At 43.5% G+C, this 13,343-nt stretch overlaps 1 protein-coding gene across 5 annotated transcripts in view; it reads right to left on the bottom strand.

Moving 5' to 3' along the window:
* The window catches only part of LOC148534601 (neurexophilin-1-like), a 266,275-nt gene that overhangs the window by 32,438 nt on the left and 220,494 nt on the right, over positions 1-13,343 (bottom strand). The window contains exon 1 of one of the 5 annotated variants that reach the window (XM_088466087.1): positions 3,334-3,420. The exons of the other annotated variants lie outside the window; for them this stretch is intronic. The gene's annotated coding sequence lies outside the window, so the exon portion shown is untranslated. Of the gene's footprint in view, positions 1-3,333; positions 3,421-13,343 lie in introns of those variants that run through there. 5 annotated transcript variants of the gene reach the window in all.

The following is a 13,343-nucleotide window of genomic DNA, read 5'->3' as shown; positions in this document are numbered from 1 at the left end:
GTGAGAACCTAGAAGTGAGAAAGAAATAAAGATAAATAACATTCATACCTACTGTACATTGTCAGGCATGCTGGCACTCCAACAGCTCAGGTTTTAGAGAAATCCATTGTTGAGCCCAGGTGGTTAAATCAAATTGACTAAGGTACTGATTACTGTAAGTCACCTGTGGTCAAGCATGGATATCCTTAAAACCGGGACTGTTAAGGTGAGTTTGGGAACATCTGATCTATTCAGTTCTTTGTAGAAAGCAGCCATTGCTTAGGAGGATGGTACCTTTCTGACTTTCTGTATAATAGTGTGAAGCCGTAGCTTTTTTAATGAGCAACTTTTGAAGATAACAATATTTCTCTGTACAGAGTCAGACTGAAGATTGGTCATACATAAATGAAAGGGACACACAAATAACAGCAATTATATTTTTTTTGACGAGGTAAAGAGTTGTCACCGCTTCCTCCTATTTAACAAGATGGCTACTGCAGTCCCTCTGCAGTCCTTTTCTTTTTTCTGCAGTCTCCGCAGCCTGCTCTGGGTACTGCATAGGGGCTCAAATTAACAAATGACAGAAAGATACCCTATACCCATCAGTGGGGATTTGTAATTTCCCTTCCAGAAGAAATTGCAATGGGCATTTGCAGCTGAAGGTTGAACCTCGTCTGCAGCGTTAGGGAGAAAACTTCCGTATAACAAAAGTGTTTCAAGATTAATAAGTTGCACTTAAAATGCGTTCAATATAGCTACAATATGTGATAAATAGACCCTATAGTCTGCTTTGCATTATCACTTTATGGCCTGTAACAAATTATCCCATTACAATGCGAGATGATACTCCAATTGTCTGTAATGAAGGCTGGAGCATTTGCTCAATCCTCCAATACTACTAATAGAACTGCAATAGGCTGGGCATTAAGGTTAAGCAATGTATTATACATGCATGTTTTATATATAAATGTTTACAATTGTTGTTCTATCCCTGTTAAAATCCTCTTTATTTAAATATTTCCTTTTGCAAAATTATTTTTTTCTTCAAGATAATCAGTAAAAAAAAATCTTAAATATAGATATCAGACATAGATACCAGTCTTTTGTTTTCTATCACACACTCAACAGCTTGATTCTCTGAAAAGTACAACAGGGGATGTTGATGGATAACTGTTGTTGAGCCGTTTGGCAGACTCCCCTGTCCATTTATTTTCTGTCTACTTTTTGGATTTTGAATGCGCTGGTGCTACTGCTGCACTTGGCACTGAGGCAAACACTCAGATACTTCATCAATCAAAGATTTAGCCAGTCCTAGTTCCAACAGGAGGCTGATGTGCATATGTGGATGTTTGAAAAATCCATGACTATGGGGCACATTAATTTCCTGTTATGAGTAGCCACAAGTAATGTCAGACCTTAGCACAAATTCCAACACCATGTCTCAGTATACAGTAATTCATACTTGATACGTTGATGAGTTAAAACTTATTAAACTATGATTAAAATGGACAATCAATGAAGCATTAAGTAGAACACGTAAATAGTAGCTCCTCTAAGATCAAGTATTCTGTTATATTTTGCAAACACAGATGCCATTTTACATAATATACAAACAAGTATGACATATAAGGGTTCTGTTCTAGTTTAGTGTAAAAACTACACAGAACATTAAATATATGCCAGTGGTTACCAAACTATGTGCCATGGCACCCTGGGGTGCCTTGGGACACTTGCAGGGGTGCCTCAGGTTGGTGGTCCAGCACCAAATCAAATTATTCTTCGTCAAAGTAATGTAAATATGTGTACAAACAGAAGAGCAAACCTGTCCACCACATAACTGAACCTTAGGATGACACTAAGCACAATTTACTTCACTTTACTACATTTGTTTCTGAATTTCTCAAAAACGTGAAAACAATGCTTATACTCTAGGGCGCCGTGATTCAAAAAAGTTTGGGAACCACTGATATATGTTTTGAATGTATGAGCCAATTACCACCTTGTAGATGTGTGGAGGAGAGGGAGGGTACCATTTGTGGATCCAAATACCCTTATCTATCTTTGCCATAAAATGTTGGTTATGAAATAGAGGTCTGAGTTCCTGATTCACTATCGTACGCAACTGCGTATGCAATAGCGATTATGCACGCAGTTCAACTGCAATAGTATGCTAATTCATTGCAATCGCCCACTTTACTTACCACACATCCGTAATGTTTAGCAAGACTGCGAAACCATCGGTACAATCGAGTACCATCGCAGCCTCACACACACTTGCACAAGTCCTGACCTTACTCAGAAATTGCTAACAACCATGCACGCTATCAGGCCTCAGACTGCGTAGGCCATCGCAGTGGATAATTTATGCATGCCCCTGCAACGGCGTTCAAACGCACTGGCACGCCAGCATTTGCCCAACTACCCCCCGTCACCACCCACAAACTGCACTTCCTGTCAATCACTCTGCAATGGGTCTATGTAGTCACTGCGATCGCAATCCTGATTGCAATAGCTAGTTCACGCACTGCGATGCATACTCAAGCGCAGAAACCAGCAATTAACCAATTGCGTGTGTATTAGCAACAGTGTTCCTTGCTGAATCAGGCCCTGAGACATACTGTATATAGTGTCTGCTTATTCCCTAATAGCATTTATTACATTTCATATGGCCCTTCCTATGGAGAAATGGAGTGCAGGCTTTTAATCATACACACACTGAGGGACATTTATGAAAATGAGTGCAGGAGAAAAGTGGTGTTGTTCATAACAGCCAATGAGGGGTTTGCTTTCATTCTCTAAATGTTACTAAACAAAAATAGTGGTGTCACATGATCACTTTGAATGCTAACAATTGTTCACCCCCTGAAGAGTGTGTATTCTCCACTTCAATATGTCAGTGTACTAAGCACTATGGACACATAACACTTTTGTAGCTGAAATTTACATTCAAAACGCTTGTTTGACACCAAGGTTAGAATGTAATTAGTTGTAATGATCAGCAAGACTTTCTTCCAATGGATCACGTTTTATGAATGTTCCTAATACTTCTGGGAGGACTACTCACACATATATCCTGCATCCCCAGCACTTAATATATTCTACTACTTACTGCAATTGTCACTCTGCCCAAAACTAAAAGACATTAACCCTTTGGCTACCAGAGAAAAAATGTTTTTCCCTCTTCTTAAATTCTGGAACACCGAGCCCCCAATTCTTATGTTTTTCCGCTCTCCCCCCTTTAACTTTTGTTCTACCATCTACCACCTCCTAATCCCAGCAGAACCACACACTTCTCATTTAGCTGATTGACTTTGTTAAAAAGGAATAAAATCATTTGAGTTTGATAGTGCTCACCTTCTGATGTGGAGATTTTATATATGCATCTGTCAATTCCCCACAGCTCAGTCCCTGGCATCAGCACAGCACAAACTTCAAACTTTTCTTCCCTTTGTGCTTATAGAGCTTCCCCAACATACAGAGACTCAGCTACAAGTAGTGTCCTTGATTATGCCTTGGCCTTGCCTGTATTTTAACTTTCACAACGCCTCCTCTTCTACCATTCCAGAGCCTTAGTTTTCATTTTTCAAATAAAATGTGATCCTTGGCCAGGCATTAAAATGTATGAGGAAGGCTGCACAATCTTTTACTAGCGGAGGAGGAGGGGGTACCAGATGAGCACGCGTCAGCTTGCTGGTAAAGCCTAATTGTATTCCAATGCTGAGGAGCAGCAGATGAGAGACGAGACGAAAGCTTCCTGCAGAAGTAAGGAACAGAGAGATCGCTGTGTTCCGACAGGTTGGCCCTCATATTGTTTACAGCTTTACCCATTCATTACTGGAATCTTCTGCCAATAAATGTTCCCGATACATTATTCTCTAAGAGTTCTAGTAAGATGACTCATTCATATTAGAGAACTGCTTTAACACACAATACTTTGAAACAAATTACCAGCTGTACCTGGCCCTTATACCACATTCTAATACCACCAACAGCACAGGCAGCTGTATTTCTATATTTGGGAATGTATTACCAATACACCTATGTGACATGTAATACAATAGTACATATTGGCTCCATATTATTGTGTTTTCTGCCACTGCTGGTCCCCAGGTGTCAATCACAGTGTGGGGTTTCAGTGTTGAGCTATTGACCATCTGCATAACTGGAGAATTCCTGTGATGTCACACTGTGATGTCAGCAGGTCTTTTGATTGGAATGAATATTCCTCTCAGAACCTGTGACACTCATGACCAAGCTTATGGAGCATACACACGGTCAGATTTGTCAGATCTGTCAGATGAATGATTGAACGATTTTACCAAAGATTTGAACGATTGAACGATTTTTGACTGCATTAAAATGAATGGAATCGTCCAAGTCTGACTGCAAACACATCAGATGTCAGATATCATTATTTGACCATCGGGAACGCGCATCGTTCAAATCGTTCATCTGACAGATCTGACAGATATGTCAGTTATGTCAGATTTCCTTCAGATATGAACAATTGAACGATTTTTTCAATCGTTATCGTTCAGATCTGAAGAAAAATCTGACCGTGTGTATGCACCATTAGGATAACAATTCCATGTAACAAGGGGATATTCAGTAGCTACCTGGTCTCCTTTTCCTTACCTGACATTTCTCCTTCTATTTCCCATGTTCCTGTGTAGAGCCATAACTAGACTTTTTGGTGCCCTGGGCCAGAAAGAGCATTGCCGTCTCCCCCCCATTTTTCAAGGAACCTGATTTGTCCTGTATGATGTTGAAGGGTTACTAATCCCATTATACCACTGTTTTCCAGGTGTCACTGCCAAATACAGTGTGAATCCAATGGCTGCAGTGATGATATCCAATAATTCTGCAGTATAACTCACCAGCTCTAAATGTAGGAGAGCGCTGTTGAAGCTTTTTCTGTCAGAACAGCTGTGTACAAGCCTGGAGCCGGCAGTGTAGGTCACCGCCTGAAGTATAGAAAAAGCGCTACTCGTAGTGTATATGCGGCAAATATCAGCAGCGGGTAGATCCGTGTATGTACCCTGCGTCAGCAGCTGAACCCACCGGCAAGGCTGGGTAGGGATACTGCTGCTGTGTTCAGGGCTGCCATCAGAATTGTGGGGCAGATAAGTGGGGAGGTGGCCAGAGAAGAGATAGGGGTGGCCAGGAGATGTCAAAAGAAGAAGAGGAATCTACAAGTGAGAATGGTTATAAACAAAAATTGACAGGCACAACCAGCACCCCCTGCCCTGTGGTGCCCTGTGCCACGTCGCATGTCACACCACCCTAGTTACGGCCCTGTTCCTGTTGTTTTTATAGCTAAGCACATTTTGATCACTCTAACTTAAATCATTTACTACTGCTCCCCATGGCCCATAACAGTAAATGAAACATTAACGTTTATAAAGCCAAGTATAGGGATGGTAAAACCATATGATATTCTCACCATGTTTGTGATTTTCCCAGCTGTCTGTTTACTGTATCAGCTGATGTGCCTTCAATGCACAGAGATACCGTGGTGACCAAACTATAAACTCTGATGATTACAAAAAGGGGAATGGTGATTTCAGAATTAAACAATCCCCAGTATGTTGTAATAGGGTAATACAGCAGATATTGATGATCTCTGCTTTGGTTGCTCATAGGTTTCTATGGGGACTGCTATTTAGCTGAATGTAATAAACAGGGAAAAGCTTTGCTCTTTGGAGCATGGGCTCTGAAAGAGCCCTCGCTCTGAATCAGGGCTTTTTTTTTTTTTTTGGGAGCGGCCTCCTGGCTACTCGCATAGCTGTGGGTGACCACCCACGACTATGGCGAGCGGCCAGGATGATGGTCACGATGGTCAAGACCATCGCGACCATCTGGCTTGCGACGAGACCCTTGTGGTCTCGTCACGCCATGCCTCCAAAACGGTGCGAGCTGTCAATCAAAATCAACAGCCGCCCCCTTTTGGTGCGAGACCCGGAGTGACGGAGCGCCCGTCGCTTGCCGGGTCTCGCTCATGTGCACGTCGGAGCCGTGTGCTTGCGAGCGTGTCTGAATCAGGCCCTCTGTGTATGGGAATAAATGTGTATATTTGACTGTATGCAGATTTGCACTAATCTCAGCGGCTGGGTCACCCTCACCCAAACGTTTGGTTTCATAGCCGTCATCACTATAAATGCCCACTGGCACCAGCCCTATTCCTGGTGCAAATGATCCAATTAAAAACAGGCATATTTACACATACGCACAGCTCTGCGCAGCCTGCAACACCAACAACACGTTCCTCCTGAACTTAGAATACATGAGAACACGCTATTACGGTCCAGTCACTACTGGAGATGCAGCTGAGATCCTTACCACTCCGCATCGCCCATAGCTGTGTACGCTCGGTTCCGGAATAGGTGCAGTGTGTAAACATGTAATTGTTCTCCACTGTCAACTCTGCATCAACTCCTATATCATTACAGCACTCCATCAAATTGCAAAACTGATTAGTCAGATAAAACACATTAATAACAAGATTTTGTCTATAAATAGATACATCATACATGGAGCTTTCATATAAATCCTTTTTTTTTTTTTTTACTTTAGTTCCAATTAACACTTATGATCACATTTCATGACCGGTAGAGTAAAGTGTCCTTATTAAGGGGCACCCTCTGTTGTACTCACATATTATTGTCTTCTCTCATGAGATTGTAACGTGGCCATCGGCAACTGTGTTGCTGTCATGCAGCTTTTTTACACTACTAATTGGCAGCATGTAGAGGTGAATGGGGATTCTGCAGAAGTTATTTTTGTTAAATCAAACACCGAAATATTGTAAATGCCTGAATAAATTTGCTGGTTTAGGATAAAAATATGTTTTTTTGTGGGCATTTATAGACTGCCACATAAGTAACATAAATATATGGCATAAATACCAGATTTTGCACATGGTATATGCAGAACAAACCATTGAGCAATAGATTCACTGCTGAAATTTTAAAAAATCACATGATGACGGCAGAACATTGCAGAAAGGAGGGAAATATTGGTGATCACAGCTGTTCCTATCACCCTCATAGTTTGGATGCTACTTGTGAGATAATATTGATGGTCTCTTAGTTGCTCCCCTTTTGTTGTATTCAGATCATAATACTTAAGGTATATACACACACAATGATTTTTTTAACAATTATCGATAACGTTGAAAAAATCGTTCACTCTCTGAGTTAAAACGATGAACGATTATCGTTCATGCGCGTTCACGTTTGTAGTTAAGTCAGACTGACCAACCCAACGAATTTCAGTAAGGGAATATGCAATAATCGTTCGTAGTTCAAAAAAATTGTTCATTACATTTAGTAAATGAACCATTTTAGTAAACGATTTTCGTTCATTTTTCCCTTGAAAAAAACTAAATTGGCAGGGGTGAAGATCCCAACTGCTTCCAAAGGTATGTAACCCTAATCTCCCCCCCCCTAACCCTTAGGGGTGCCTAACCCTAACCTCCCCCCCAGTGCCTAACCTTATTCCCCCCTCTCAGTGCCTAACCCTAAACCCCCCTTCCCCTAGCCTAAACCTAACCCTTCCGGGGGGGCTGCCTAACCTAAACCCCCCGCGCGGCTGTCCACGCCCGGCATGCGGCTTACCTTCACTCGGGATGCCGGGCATCGTGCTCCCGGCATTGGTAAATGACAGGCGTTGTGTGTGTATGCACCTTTAGAGATTGTCTGGTTTCGTGTGTCAGGGAGCAGAGCTGGAGCAGCCCAATTGATTCCAACACATACGTTAATATAGTTTAGAGTTATGGTTACTTAGTTTATCAGTGTTGAGCTCTGAGGTCCATAAACCATTAATAAGGACATGTGGTATTACCATAGTACATGATGTTGCCAGGGCAGGATTAAGGGGGGGGGCGGCAGGGGCGGTCGTCCCTGGGCCCCCACACTCAGAGGGGCCCTCACACAGGGTCGATGTGACCCTGCCAAAAACAGGTGCCAGCAGCACTTGTTCCCGGGAGGAGGCTCTGCAGCCGTGGCTACATTATTCAACTACAAGCAGCAGCATCAGTTTTACACTAGAGCATGACCCCTGACACATTTATTCCCCCCTTATACTGCCCGCATTTGGGGCGGAGCCATATTGGGGAAATAAGTGTGTCGGGGGTCATGCCTGAGTTGAGGAGATGCCGGGTCCTATTATTGCATCAATAGTAAGAATTAATGTGTTTAGTGTGTGTATATCTGAATGTACGTGTGTAAGTGTTAGTGTGTATACTGTGTATGTATGTGTCAATGTGTGTATATGTGTTAGTGGGTATACTGTTTATGCGTATGTGTGAGTGTTTGCATCTGTCTTCATGTGGCCTGGGGGGGGGGGCTCGGCTCTGTGTAGCTTGGAGGGGGCCCCCTCAATTTAGTTGCCCTGGGGCCCCCACAAGCCTCAATCCGGCCCTGGATGTTGCCCTCTTATACTCCCTTTATTCCTTGCCACTCACTAATGATCCCCCTTTTCTGACATTTGTTAGCAAGTACAAGCTACAACTGTGGGAGGTGGGGACATAATATTTTTCAGGCACCCCACAAGTTGTCCATTACGAGATAAGAGCAGCTTCATGAAGTCCTGACATTGCAAAGCAATAGTTTACCCATACCTGTTATGCCCAGCTGGTGAAAAGATAACAGCCATGCAGACTTGCCTTCTATATATATATATATACTATATGTAAGCATTGTGCTAATATGTGACCCTCTCAGTGGCTCCATGCGGTCACTGGGTCTCTCTTGTTCATCACTGATTTACGTTTTTGTAGAGGGGCTGTCACCTAAAAATTTATATTTCTTAATTGTGTCTAGCACAATGGAATGCAAATGTTTACTATAGTTTTATGTTATTTCTATGTAGGCTACAAGCTAGCTCAGTTACTTTGCCGTTCACCTCTTTGCTGGCTCGGTTATATTTTCAGTCCTTTGTAGTGCTGGCCACACCTCCAGTGATATCATATATGCCTTCACTGACATCACACACATCCCTTGTCACTAGGGATATGCACTAGGGTGATTTGAAAAGTGGGCCAAGAAGGAAACATTTTCTGCATCGACTGTGAGGGTCAAAAAAAATTTGTGGGACCACTCGAGAAGATGATTGCTCTTTAGTTTTTCAAACTCTGATAATATCTTAGTCGCAGGGCCGAAACTAGGATTTTTGTCACCCGGGGCAAGACAGTAATTTGGCGCCCCCCTGGTAATTCCTCCATAGTAAAGTCCCCTTCAGCAATGCAACTATAGTAATGCCCCTGTAGTAGTGCCCATATAGTAATGCCCCCGTAGTGCTCATATGGTAATGCCCCTGTAGTGCCCTTATAGTAAAAGCCCCTGTAGTGCCCTTATAGTAATGCCCCTGTAGTGCCACTTTTTACACACACACACACACACACAAAAATTTAAAAAATAAAATACTTACCTTAAACCCTGCTCCTGTGTCCGCCGCCGTCCGGTACACCCGGCTGCTCCTCGGAACTATGGGAGTGACGTCATGACGTAAGTGCCGTATCATCTAAAATGCAGTAGTAGGCTGCAGTAGTTGCCCTCTGTCTGCAGCTCTCAGCTTCTTGCGAACAAATACATGCAACAACCCAGGACTCACCGCTATGGAAAGTAGGCCCTCTCTTATATTTAGGAGTGTAGAGCAACGCTCAATATTTCTTATAGTATGTCTGAACACGTTCGTCTATGGTTTGCAGGGTGACAGTAGGTAATGATGCTTTAGACCAGCGGTGGCCAACATGCGGCTCTTCCGTTCTTCTTATGCGGCTCTCCTGACTGACACTGACTGCCTCCACTGATAGACGCGCAGCTGTTCATAGGAGGCTCGTCCTTTGTTGCAGCATTCTGCTGCGCTGCGAAGGCATGTATGGCCGATGTTATGACATCGCGGTGCAAACTGGAGACAGAGCTCAACTTGTGACTGAACCTGCAGCCACAAAGAGATTTTTTTTTTCAATGTAGTTTTTGTGGATGTGTATTTTTTAGTGTATTATATGTGGATGTGGCTTGTTCCAGTGTATTGAAATATTGTATTCAGTGTAGATCTGCCTTTCAATGTTTTCAATATTGCTCTGGCTTTTTCTTTCCCTTTAACAGTTACCTCCACGGTGATTGTGTGCATACGCTTTTATAAGCTCCTACAAATGTCATAACAGGGGCGTAGCCTGGCTGGCCACACCAATTTTCCGCACGCACACCTTTGGCACGCGCATGATCTTGGCTCTTTGACATACCTACAGATATTTGTGGGCTCTTTGCCTCAGACTGGTTGGCCACCCCTGCTTTAGACCATACAGCTATAATTCTGTTAGCAACAGCCCTAGCGACCTCTGCAGTTGACGGGTTACGACGTATATCTAACAGAATGTCATGTCGAATTACATGGAATTGAAGATCTACTTTCTCGTAAGTCAGAAGAACAGTACCATCAAACTCCTGAGGGGTCCCAAAAGTAAAGTTAGGAGGTGAGGGGGTTGTTTTCTTTCTAGTGGAATCGGCTGGAGCCTTATCCGAATCCATCCTAATAATGGAAATTGTTCTATGGTGTTCCGATAGTTGACTCTTTATTAATTCCTCAGAGCTGCACTGGCGCTGGTTCCTTCCTGGCTGCTGTGCATTTGCATCAGAGGCATCTTGTGCTCATTGGAGGCTGTCTCTGGGAATCAGTCAGCCTCAGAGGGTATACGTTTAAGATGCCGGCGGTCACTATGCCGACCGCCAGCATCTAGACTACAGAATAACTAACCTACGCCGGGAGACCGACGCCCGGCATCCCGATCGAAGGGCCATGCGGCCAGCGGTATTTCGTACCGAATCCCCTCAGTGATACCTCCCTTCTCTAGGATGCTGCTAGGCAACCAGACACATTGCTAGCTCTGCTCGGCTCACTGATACAGTGATACCCTCTCCCCTGCAATGCTGCAGCTTCTACTAGCCCAGCCACAGCATGATGAGCAGGGAAGCAGCAGGCAATTGGCAAGTCTTCCATCCCACTGAGTCACTCAGAGACTGCTGCTGGAGACAGGCTGGACAACAACACAGTATGCCACAGTATACCTCTATCAGCACTGGCAGAGCGCTTTGCGGTGGTGTTCTGCGGGCATTCCTATAGGGCGTAAACACAACATTTTTTGGCATCAGTTGGCCGACTAAGATATTATCTGATTTGGAATAACTAAACGCCAATCATCTTCTCGAGTGGTCCCACAAATTTTTCACGACCCTAGCAATGGATGCGGAAACTTTTTTATTTCAACTCACCCTAATATGTACCTAGCTATAATATTGAGAAGGATTACCACCACTCAACAAAGCTGTCAGGAGAGCTGTGGTAGGATTACCAAACAGTGGGCCTTATTCAGAGATCGACATATTAGAATTGCTGCTGCGTCTTTGAATGCAGCAGGGATTCTAACATATGGTAATGCAGCAGGAGGCGTCTGTAGGAAAAAGATGCCTCCTGCCAGCATCTACGATCCGAGTGCTGTGTCCGAAGACACATCATCAGATCACCAAGGCCACAGTAATCGCCCGTCTGAGTAACCTTAAGCTTATTCAGAGTGAGCAATGGAACTGCTCAGCCGAGGTCAGGAAGTCTGCCTTGGTGGACACAGACTCTGGCCCCGGCATTCTTAGAAAAATTGAGGCCACACACCCCTATTTCTGGTCAATCAGGCTGCGGCTGTGGTGAACTGCAAGAGATCTTGAAGTAAAAGATTGGCACATGTGCAGTACAGATCCTGCGCATGCACCGATTTTATAACAGCGCCGATGTAAACAAACCATCGGGTATGCGTACATCTCTAAGAATTACAAAATAATACAATGAAATATAATAATAAACAGACCAAGACAATTTTAAAAAGCAGTGGATGAATTTAATTGCAAATCATTATAGAGACCTCCAGAAGACTAGTTTGCCCTATATGGATTATGAGGGATTAAAAACAATTGCACTTTTACTAACTGGTGAGATCTGCGAGCTTTACATCTATTAATCTTTTAATATAAAAAGACAATGTGGCGCTCACTTCAGATGTTGTTATCTTGTCTATAGTCCATAATACTACGTACAAGATTCAGGGGTCTATTTACTAAGCAGTGTTAGGAGAGAGAGTGAAAAGTGATAAGGTGCCAGCCAATCAGCTCCCAACTATCATCTCACAGGCTGTGTTTGAAAAATGACAGTGGGGAGCTGATTGGCTGGCACCTTATCACTTTCTTATCACTTTTCACTCTGTCTCCTAACATTGCTTAGTAAATAGACCCCTCCGAATTAATACAGTCCCCCTGTATCTTCAATCTTTGTTCTGTAGTGTAATGGTAACGTTCAGCAATGCATGAAACAATAATGGGCGAGATGCAGGAAGGGGAGAAGTGCGGTCAAACACCCAAAATACGGAATTTCTCATATGCACCAAGCCACGGAGGGTGGGTAACGCCATATTCCTGATGGCGTTACCCATAGAAATCTATAGGCTTCTCTCCGCAGAGTGCTGATAGAGGGATCCAATCGTATCCACGCTGCGAGTGCATCCTTCTGCGCGGAAGGACACTGGAGGGGCTTCTGGGTCATAGATCAGGAAGTCCCTCCTTTGCAAAGGGCCGCTAGCGGTCCTTTGCGGTGATCGTCATGCCTTACCAACGCTGGCATGCATGCGAAGAGCGGCGGAATGCATGTGCGATGCGCCGTGCATCCCGCCCAGAGGCAGATCCTTTGCTTGCAAAGTCACAAGTTCACAATACTATGGGCTGATCTTTTAGACTGTAAGCTCTTATGAGCAGCGCCCCCTACTCTCTTGAGCTTCTCCCTACTTTAGTTTCATCTACTTCTTACTCACCACTCGGGCACCTAACACTTGGCTGCTTATGCTCTGTTGCTTATCTGGGTGTTATGGTCGCTAATGTAGCAATATGTATTATCCATGTCCTGGTCCTGTGTTGTATTGTTCTGTAAGTCGCTTGTCTACAACTTGTTTATGTACTTTGTAAGGTGCTGTGGAACATTTGTGGAGCCATATAAATAAATGATAATAATAATAATAATAATAATAATAATAATAATAATCCCCACCAAAAGTCTCATTCTATACTGCGCAGAATGGGTCCACTTTAAGTCCTCTCTCATCTGGATAGCAGTGCTCACACCAATTACACAGTACCACATGAAAAATGGGATAGGAAGAGTATCAGGATCTTGAGACACTAGTATGCACAGAAATAGGGGATGTTGTCATTTACTCACCTGTCTCTAATTTTCTGTGCTGGTCTCTTCCTCCGTTTCCAGCTGTGACGTAAGTGGGAGTAAGTGGCCCAATATGTGTAATTAGTGGGAAAAAAACACACTATGTG

This window comes from Taudactylus pleione, unplaced genomic scaffold (assembly GCF_031769625.1).
Source record: "Taudactylus pleione unplaced genomic scaffold, aTauple2 ptg000065l, whole genome shotgun sequence".
NCBI lineage: Eukaryota > Metazoa > Chordata > Amphibia > Anura > Myobatrachidae > Taudactylus > Taudactylus pleione.
The sequence above is the reverse complement of the archived record's forward strand: the minus strand, read 5'-3'. Positions and strand labels throughout refer to the sequence as shown.